At 39.6% G+C, this 9,668-nt stretch overlaps 1 non-coding gene across 1 annotated transcript; it reads left to right on the forward strand.

Moving 5' to 3' along the window:
- The first annotated feature begins 571 nt into the window (after window positions 1–571).
- TRNAC-ACA (transfer RNA cysteine (anticodon ACA)) lies at window positions 572–643 on the forward strand. The gene has a single exon. It is a non-coding gene; the product is annotated as a tRNA-Cys (tRNA).
- Window positions 644–9,668: the final 9,025 nt, after the last annotated feature.

A 9,668-nucleotide genomic window follows, 5' to 3' on the forward strand; every position in this document is an offset into this window, starting at 1 on the left:
TATTTCAATATTAAAACTTTATTACTCTATCCTGTCTTACTGCCTTAGCCAAGACCCCCCAGTACAATGATGTACAGAAAAGGACACAGGAGGCATCTTTTTTTAAATCAGCCTCAAGGGAAAATATTTTACATCTTCCACCAAGATTCTCACCTTAGACTTTCTGTGGATACAGTGAAGAAGTCAGCAAAAATGATTCAATAAGAAGTTTACCCATGAAGTGAAGTTAAGTGAAGTCGTTCAATCGTGTCCGACTCTTTGCGACCCCGTGGAGTGTAGCCCACCAGGCTTCTCCATCCATGGGATTTTCCAGGCAAGAATACTGGAGTGGGTTGCTATTTCCTTCTCCAGGGGATCTTCCCTACCCAGGGATCAAACCCAGGTCTCCTGCATTGCAGGAAGACGCTTTAACCTCTGAGCCACCAGGAAAGCCCCCAAAAATGTTACCCATGACTCTGGTCAATTTCTTATACCCTCTATTCTTACCCTCCAGCACCTCTTACCATCTCCAGGTACAAGTAAAAGTGAAAACACTGAAAGTGTTAGTTGCTCAGTCTATAAATATATGACTTCCCTGGTGGCTCAGACGGTAAAGCGTCTGCCTACAATGCAGAAGACCCAGGTTCAATCCCTGGGTTGGGAAGATCTCCTGGAGAAGGAAATGGCAACCCACTTCAGTACTCTTGCCTGGAAAATCCCATGGATGGAGGAGCCTGGTAGGCTATAGTCCATGGGGTCGCAAAGAGTCGGATATGGGATTAGAGTCCATGGGATTCTCCAGGCAAGAATACTGGAGTGGATAGCCATTCCCTTCTCCAGGGGATCTTCCTGACCTAGGCATCAAACCTGGGTCTCCTACATTACAGGCAAATTCTTTACCATCTGAGCCCACCAGGGAAGCTCAGTATCAGAGACCAAATCATCATTACCGTCAAAGGCTGCTAAGTGTTTATACTGATCCCACTCTTTCCTTCTTCTCCATATAACCATCAGATGACATTTGCTATTCTTGTTCCCATCAGTGATTCCCATCCCTTCCATAGCCCACAAGACTCCCAAGCTGGGCCTGATACATGCTAATCTCAATTCCTCTTTATCCTTCACTCATGATGGGCGGAGAAGCCTGGTAGGCTGCAGTCCATGGTGTCGCTGGGAGTCGGACACGACTGAGTGACTTCACTTTCACTTTTCACTTGCATGCATTGGAGAAGGAGATGGCAGCCCACTCCAGTGTTCTTGGGGGCATATAGACCTTATCAGCCTTCCCAAGTGGTACTACTGGTAAAGAACCCACTTGAACCCGTTTGCCAATGCAGGAGACGTAAGAGATGCAGATTTGATCCCTGCTTGGAAGATCACCTGGAGGAGGAAATGGCAACCTACTCCAGTATTCTTGCCTGGAGAATCCCATGGACAGAGGAGCCTGGTGGGCTACAGTCCATAGGCCACAAAGGGTCAGACACAACTGAAGTGATTTAGCATGCACGCATAGACCTTATCACTATGTTTTATTTAAATACTCATTTTTTGATTTGTAGCTTCTCTCTACTATAATTTAAGGCTATAATAGCAGGCAGTATCATCCATTTTTGTCCATTATGATATCCTCAGCACCCAGAACAGTGCCTGACATTAATCACTTAAATAGTTTCCAGATATTTTAGATCTTTGGGTATTAATTAAGGACATAAGAAGCCAATCTACTATATTCTCAATTTCTACAACTTTTCTTAGAGTTTTGTAACTTGCATATACAAGTTTGATGAAACATGCCTTTAGAAGCACAAAACTCAAAACTCCAGTGTGCAGCCTCTGTCTATGCCATTTGCTTTGTGGATAGACTGTCTCTTGGCCAATTCTCTGATGAAGATACTAGACATTAAGATCCCCTGCATGTCCATCTTCCACCATCAAATTATCCTCTAAGACATAATCCATTGGTCAAATGGAAAATAAACATTCTATTGCCATTTTCAATTGTTTTTACTTCTTACTATATATTGCTAATGTCATTATATTTGGATTTCATCAGCTTGGGCCCTTTTTAGTCAGCATATACATACTTAAAAATATATTTGTGAAATAAATTTTTCCATATCCAAAATCATTCAGCAAGTCTAACTTAACATTTTCTTTCAACAGCATGGAACTGTTGTTGAAAATTTGTCCTGTGAAATAAGTGCTACAGGAATTCCATTTAAGATTAATGTAGAAGGAAGAAATGAAGGAATTTTCACAGCAGAAAGTAACCTGGAGTTTCCTTAAGGGACAGAGGTTATTAAGGAAATAAACATGTTAAATTTCCTCAAATTTCCTAACATTTGGACATTTTCTCAAAAAGTTCATGTGCCAAAATCCTAGAATTTACCCAAACTTAAAAGTTGTTCTACAAAATGCAGTACAAAGGATAGCTTAAATGATGCGACTGATAACCTCTGTTGTGAATTGAGAGCTTATACTACTGAAACCACTGATCAACCTGATTATCAGTACATTGTAGTATATTGAATGGGCTCTAAGTAAATGTGTCTTGAATTAAAAACTAAAAGAGTTCACTGTAACTTTTTTTGCATCAAGTGAATAAAATTTAGACTGAGCAGAAAAACAAGCTTCCTGCCTTGGTGAGGAAATTCTAATCAACAGTAAAATGACATAAAGGCTGGCAGCAGAAGATGAGATAAATTTTTATATTCTCTAGCAATTACCTATTTTATTTTCATATTATAGTGATGTTTATGGCAGCAAATAAGAGGGAAAATCTTGTTATTCAGCCTGTAATTTATAGTGTATGAAGATGATGGGCCTTGAGCTAAAAGTTTTTACATTTCTTATGTTTTATAAGAAAAGGAAGGAAGGAAGAAAAAGCAGCAGCAGAGAGAGCACCACCAATAGAGACCATGGGTGGTCTTCAAGGAGATCAAAGCAGTGAATCTTCAAGGAAATCAACCCTGAATATTCATTGGAAGGACTGATGCTGAAGCATCCAATTCTTTGGCCACCTGATATGAACAGCTGACTCACTGGAAAAGTCCCTGATGCTGGGAAAGATTGAAGGCTGGAGGAGAAGAGGGCAACCGAGGATGAGATGGTTGAATGGCATCACCGATTCAAAGGACATGAGTGTGAGCAAACTCTGGGAGAAAGTGGAGGACAGAGGAACCTGGCGTGCTGCAGTCCATAGGGTCACAAATAGTCAGACACGACTTAGCAACTGAACAGCAAGTGGTCTGCAAAGCCTGAAATATTTCCTTCCTGACCCTTTATAGAAGAAATTTGCCAGCCCCACATCTAGAACACGAGTTATATAGTGATCAGACATGACAGTATAGACATACACTGATGTCACTGTGTATCAAGCTTTAAAAGCGATTGCAATGGCAGAATCTGTCTTTTGGAACTCTAGCATCTACTGAAGGTTTGTAACTTCCAGGATAGGCTTGGACAGTGGATTAAAGCTGTTAATTTTAGTCAATTTCAGTTTTTAGTGCCATAGCGGCTCCCAATCCCCCACCCCTAGCCATGTGGCAGGCAGCTGTGCACACATTTCAAATCAACCTACCCACCACTTGCAGGAGCCAGGATGGGCAAAATGGACTGGATAGTGTCTCCCAAATATCACGGATCTGTACTGTGATCACCGATTTCTGCCTCTGATCATAGAGGTGCTACAAGGCAGGTAGCCACTGTTGCTGCGTCTTTCCCCATTGTTACAAGCCCCTCCTCCTTCAGCTGAAATGACTTTCACAGTAACTGAAGGGCCAGCACTCTTCCCCCTCCCATTTATTTTTCTCTTTTTCTCCTTTTGGGAATTAGGCATCAAAGACTAGTCACTGAAAAGCAACTGCATGTAGTAACTGCTCTGGCAAAGCTTCTCAAAAAATTAAAACTAGAATTACCATGGGATCCAACAATTCCACTTTGGGGTATGCATCCAAAAGAATTGAAAACAGGGTCTCAAAAAGATACTTTTGAGATACTTATTTATACCAGTGTTTGTTCATAGCAGCATTATGCATAATAGCTAAAATGTGGAAGCAACCCAAGTGTCCCTGGTTGTATGAATGGATAAACAAAGCGTGGTATACACTGCAATGGATTATCATTCAGTCTCACAAAGAAAGGCAACTCTGACATATGCTGCAACATGGATAAACCTTGATTATATTATCCTAAATGAAAAACACAAATGCTGCATAATTCCACTTCAGTGAAGTACTTAGGATAGTCAAAATCATAACAACAGAGAGTAAAGGTATTTTCAGGTCTACAAGATAGAATTAGGGAGATGGGTGGTTGTACAACATTATGAATGCACTTAATCCCATTGAACTGTACACTTGAAATGGTTATGGTGGTATTTTTATGCTATACATATTTTACCACAAAAATTAGAAAAAAGTTAATTTTATTTGTAAAATTGGGACAGCTATAGATACAGATATAGGCAGGTATATAGATATATATCTCTCTATACACATGTATATACTATATATATACAGTATATATGTATGTGTGTGTATATGAGCATATATGTACAGATATACAGATACTTAAGTGTACACATAAAGACAGACTATCTATATGGAAAAGGCAGAGTACAAATTTAGAATTACTAAAAGTTATTCCCTTTGAATGGTGGAATTATCAGGAATTTTTATTTCCTGACCAAATCTTTTCTAATTTTTTGCATGGTAAGAATAAGGGAAGCTTTATTGCTGCAAGAGATGAGGGCTGGTGATGGGTACACATGGACACATCTCAACAGGAAGAGTATCATTTGAAAGGAAAGCAGGAGGAGCTGTCAGATAGGCAATAAACACATGACTCCAGTACTGTCTGACTGTATTGAGGACAAGAATCTGCAGACAGAGCAGGGTCTTTGGGTCTCACCATGTGCCTGGTCTGACAGCTGCACTGTGCAGGGAGGCACAGTCCTTCCCTCCTGGACCCCTCTGGCTGCACTTGAAGGTTTTTTCCCTGGTGGTCCTGGCCACACACTTAGTTAAGATTACGTACTGTCTCAGACAGCAGCAGGCAGCACAGCAATTAATGCTATGATGCACGTTACCCACAAAGTCAGCAGGTGACCACAGGGTCTGAGAAGTGAGATTTGGGGTCTGGAAGCTCCCTCCCAGAGCCCCGTTCATGAAGCAGAAGTCATGCAAAACCAGCAGCAACTGAACCAGAAGTTCTGAGCATCCCAAAGCACCCTGATAACAGCAGAAAACAGCCAATAGGACACTATGAGCTTCACCAGCAGGTCCTTCATTGGCTCCAGCCTTGAATGAGATATGCTCCAGGAATGCTGCTGCCCTTGAAGCAACAGTCTGCCCAGGAGCAGGCTCGAGACAGTAAACCAGAGCCACAAGGGTTAATGTGGCACCTAGTAACAGCCTGGTACTGCCAGTGGAGATACTGGTGCAGGTGGCTACCTATGTATATATTGAATGCCCTAGAGAAGGATATGGCAACCCACCCCAGTATTCTTTCCCGAGAAATCCCCTGGACAGAGGAACCTGGCGGGTTACAGCTCACGGGGTTGCCAAGAGTCAGATACGACTGAGTGACTAACAAGCACAGTTATAGACTTTTCCTTCATAGTTAAGTTCTCTAAATTCAGACACGTATTGTCATCGTCTGCCAGATGTCTTCAACAGTAGAAGAGCATTACAATTTCTATTTCCCTTTTAAAAATCCTAACTTAAAGCTTTTACTTCAACTGGTTTGATTTCGAATACGTGAATATAATGGAAAACAACAGGTTCCAGTTGCTATCTCTTTAAAAAAATGATTAGTCTGTTACAGAGCTCAGAGTTTGGTTTCTTAAATGACTGTGGCCCTTGACAGTGCAGAAATCATGTCCTTCAGGTTTTTGCAACCCTTGAAGTTCTGGGATTTTTTTTCTTTTTAAGTCATCACAAGGAGAACCAACAAAACTGCTAACACATTTTTATCACTTCATTGACAAGAGATGATATTTGGCGCATATTTAGAGATAGTTATATGTTTTCATATACATAAATTTGCATAAAATTTGTGTAAATTTCAATGTTTAATTTATTAAAACTTTATATGATGATCTTTAAAAAGCACAATTTGTATTCTCACAAGCGAAAAAAAAAAAGGAAAGAAATCCCAAATCAAAACAAAACCCCAAATTTCTGCAGGGCAGTAGGAAACCAAGGCAATTTTTCTCTTCCCTGTAGAGTACATCAGATTTATCTTAATCAGATACTGCTGATATATTGTATCTGCTTAGGTCTTGTTTACAAGCTACAGAAACTACTCTATTCAGTTTAGCAGAAGGAGATCTATTGGAGGAATCACACAGCCTTGCAGAATTGGTAGAGGAACAGCAGGATCAAAAGGAAGCCAGAGAGATTTCTGCCTCTGAACGAGACGGAATAGAGACCAGATGTACCTTCCCAGCAGAAATACTCACAACACAGTAAATACAAATGGAACTATGATTTTCAAGATCCTGGATATCAGATGAATAAGGACAGGGATTCCTGAGAGAAAACAAATGAAGTGAATCCTGTGAAGGTCCCAGCTCACAGCCTGGAGATGTTTCCAGGACGCCATAAATGGGAGGCACCAAGGCAGACTCCCCAGATTCAGGAGACAGAGCTCAGACTCCAGGGAGAATAGGTAACTAGAGTTCATGGGACAAAGTGCCAAAGAACAGAGAACTGCTCAGAGAGAGAACCCTGTACATCTGCCGAGAGTTCCTCTGAGCATTCAGCTAAACACTGGTGAGATCATGCTTGTGAAGAGATGACCCAAGGCTGGGGAAAGGGCCATCAAATCAGGACTGACATATATTCATTTCTATGTATAAAATAGAAAACTAATGAGAACCCGTTGTATAGCGTGGGGAACTCTACTCAATACTTGGTAGAGATCTAAATAGGAAGGAAATTAAAAAAGACGATATGCACGTGCATGCACATATATCTCCTCTTTTTTTCTTTTTTGTAGCCTGGTGGGCTACAAAAATTATCTAAAAATTTTTTGGCAAACCTTTGGGTTAAGCAAAGTTTCTTTGTGAATTAACACTTCTTGATGTGTTCCACTCCATGGGGTTGCAAAGAGTCGGACATAACTGAGCAACTAACATTTTCACTTTTGTATATATATATTGCTGATTCATTTTGTCATACAGCAGAAAGTAACACAACACTGTAAAGCAACTACATTCCAAAACTTTTTGAGAAAAAATGATTAGAGATAACAATACCAGTCCAATTCTGACTGAAACTTTATGTGAAGGATCTATAGAAGGGTTTTGCCTCAATGCTGGAGAACAGTAAGCTCTGGCCCAAGTTCAGCTCCAGTTTTGCTGAACAACTCAGAAAAGTAAGACTGAAAAGCAGGTGTCAACAAACTATGGCCTGTGAACCAAATTCAGCTCATAACCTATTTTTTTGTGGCCTGTTGGTTAGTAATGTTTAAAATTTTTTCAACATTAGTCAAGAAAACAAAATATGAAGAATACTCAGTGGAGACCATGTGTAGTCTACAAAATCTAAAATATGTACTTTTTGGTTCTTTACAGAGATAAAAGAGATTTCAAGTCTGAATAAAAGATATAAAGTGATTTAAACTTAAAGACACATAAAGATTTAAAGTAAGGTGAAAAAATATAACATGCCAATAGTAGTTCAAGGAAAGCTGAAGTGGCTATATCAATGTCACACAAAGTAGAGTTCCGAGCAAAAAGTATTACAATGGATAAAGCAAGCTATTCCAGAATTACAGAGATGTTAATTCATCAAAAAACTTTGCCTAACCCAAAGTTTTGTCAAAAAAATTTTTAAATATGACACCAAAAGCACAAGTCATTAAAAGAATGTTTGCTAAACTGGAATTCATCAAAAGTATAAATTTCTGCTTTAGCAAGACACTTCAGAAAATAAAAAGATAGTCACAGGCTGTGAGAAATTATTTGCATACCGTCCTCTTGGTGAAAAAACAGCTTACATCCAGAGTAAATACGGGACTCTCAAAACTCAGTAAGAAAAAACCTAACCTAAGAAGTACATGGACAAATGATTTGAACAGATATTTCATGGTGGATGATATATGGATTGAAAATAAGCACATGAGAAATACTCATTAGTTTTAGTCATCAGGGAAATTCAAATTATAACCCCTGTGAAATGGCACTACACATTTGGTAAACCAGCTAATATTCGTAAGATTGACCATACCACGTGTTAGTGAAGAACCTGTAACTCTCACACACTTCTGATGAGACTATAAAATGGCATAACCATCTTGTAACTTCTTTACTTTTAATACACACTTCCCACATGATGGAAGCATTCCATTCATAGGTATTTATCCAAGAGTAATGAAAGCATATGTCCACACAAAATAAAGTACATGAATAATCATAGCAACTTCACTTCTAATACCTTGAAACTTGAAGTAATTCGAATTTCCATCAACAGATGAATAAATTAACTCTTATACAATGGTATACTACTCAGCAATAAAAGAAGGTTTCAAATATTGATATTTGCTAGTACATAGGTGAACCTCAAATAGGTTGAGTGAAAGAAGACAAAAACATAATCATTTGATACTATTCTATCCCTATAAAATGTCAGGATATGCGAGCTAATCAAAAGTGGCAGAAGATCAGTGGTTGCCTGAGGAACAGGGGGTACTGAGGAGAAGGAGGAGGGATGACCAAGGGGCATAGGAAGCTTTGAGGAAGATGGATACTGATGGTGATGGTAAGTTCATGTGTGTCTATAAATGTTAAAGCTTACCAAAACGTATACTTAAAATGGACTTCCCTGGTGACTCAGATGGTAAAGAATCTGCCTGCAGTGTGGGAAACCTGGGTTCGATCCCTGGGTTAGGAAAACCCCCTGGATGAGGGCATGGCGACCTACTCCAGTGTACTTGCCTGGAGAATTCCATGGATAGAGGAGCTGGATGGGCTACAGTCCATGGGATCACAAAGCAACTAAGCACACTACAGCACCTACTTAAAATGTGTACTATGTTGTATGTTTATTATACCTCAATAAGGATGTTAATATAATGAAGAAAGCTGGCAGCAGTTAAAGTTTCAGAGGGATAAATGGTCAAGAAGTACCAGAAACGACAAGGATGACAAACCAGCAGATACAACAAGCCGCTAATAACACAGTGGCTACTGCAGATTGAGCATCCCAGGAGAGAGAATCTGATTGGCTAAGCTGATGTCATATGACAACCCTGGTGGTACTCTCATCTCTACTATGGGGAGTGGGCACCTGGAGTGAGCCTCCCTTCAAAACTACTCATGATGTGGGGAAGGATGATTCCTCAAAACAAACAGGATGAGCTGAAAAGGAAATGTGCGCAAGACAGCCAAAACACCAGTAGTCACAGTAACTATACATCACCTTAGGGATTTTGTTGTTTTTGTTCTTGGTGTTTATGTTTCCACGCCTTGTGAAGTGACGAGTAGTGAAGAATCTATTTAATCCATCCACTTCAGTTCATTTTTCCTTATCAAAATTCTCACACTCTTTAATATTTAGGAAGGTTTTGTTTTATATAGATATTTTGCTGTGACTCAGCATATTCTTCTATTTGTGTGTGTGTGTATGTATGTTCACCAGATATCTATCCCTAAATGAGTTTAAAAAAAAAATCTCATGACTCTC

Source organism: Moschus berezovskii, chromosome 28, assembly GCF_049115385.1.
Source record: "Moschus berezovskii isolate FMDL1 chromosome 28, NW_MosBer_1.0, whole genome shotgun sequence".
NCBI classification, from domain to species: Eukaryota; Metazoa; Chordata; class Mammalia; order Artiodactyla; family Moschidae; genus Moschus; species Moschus berezovskii.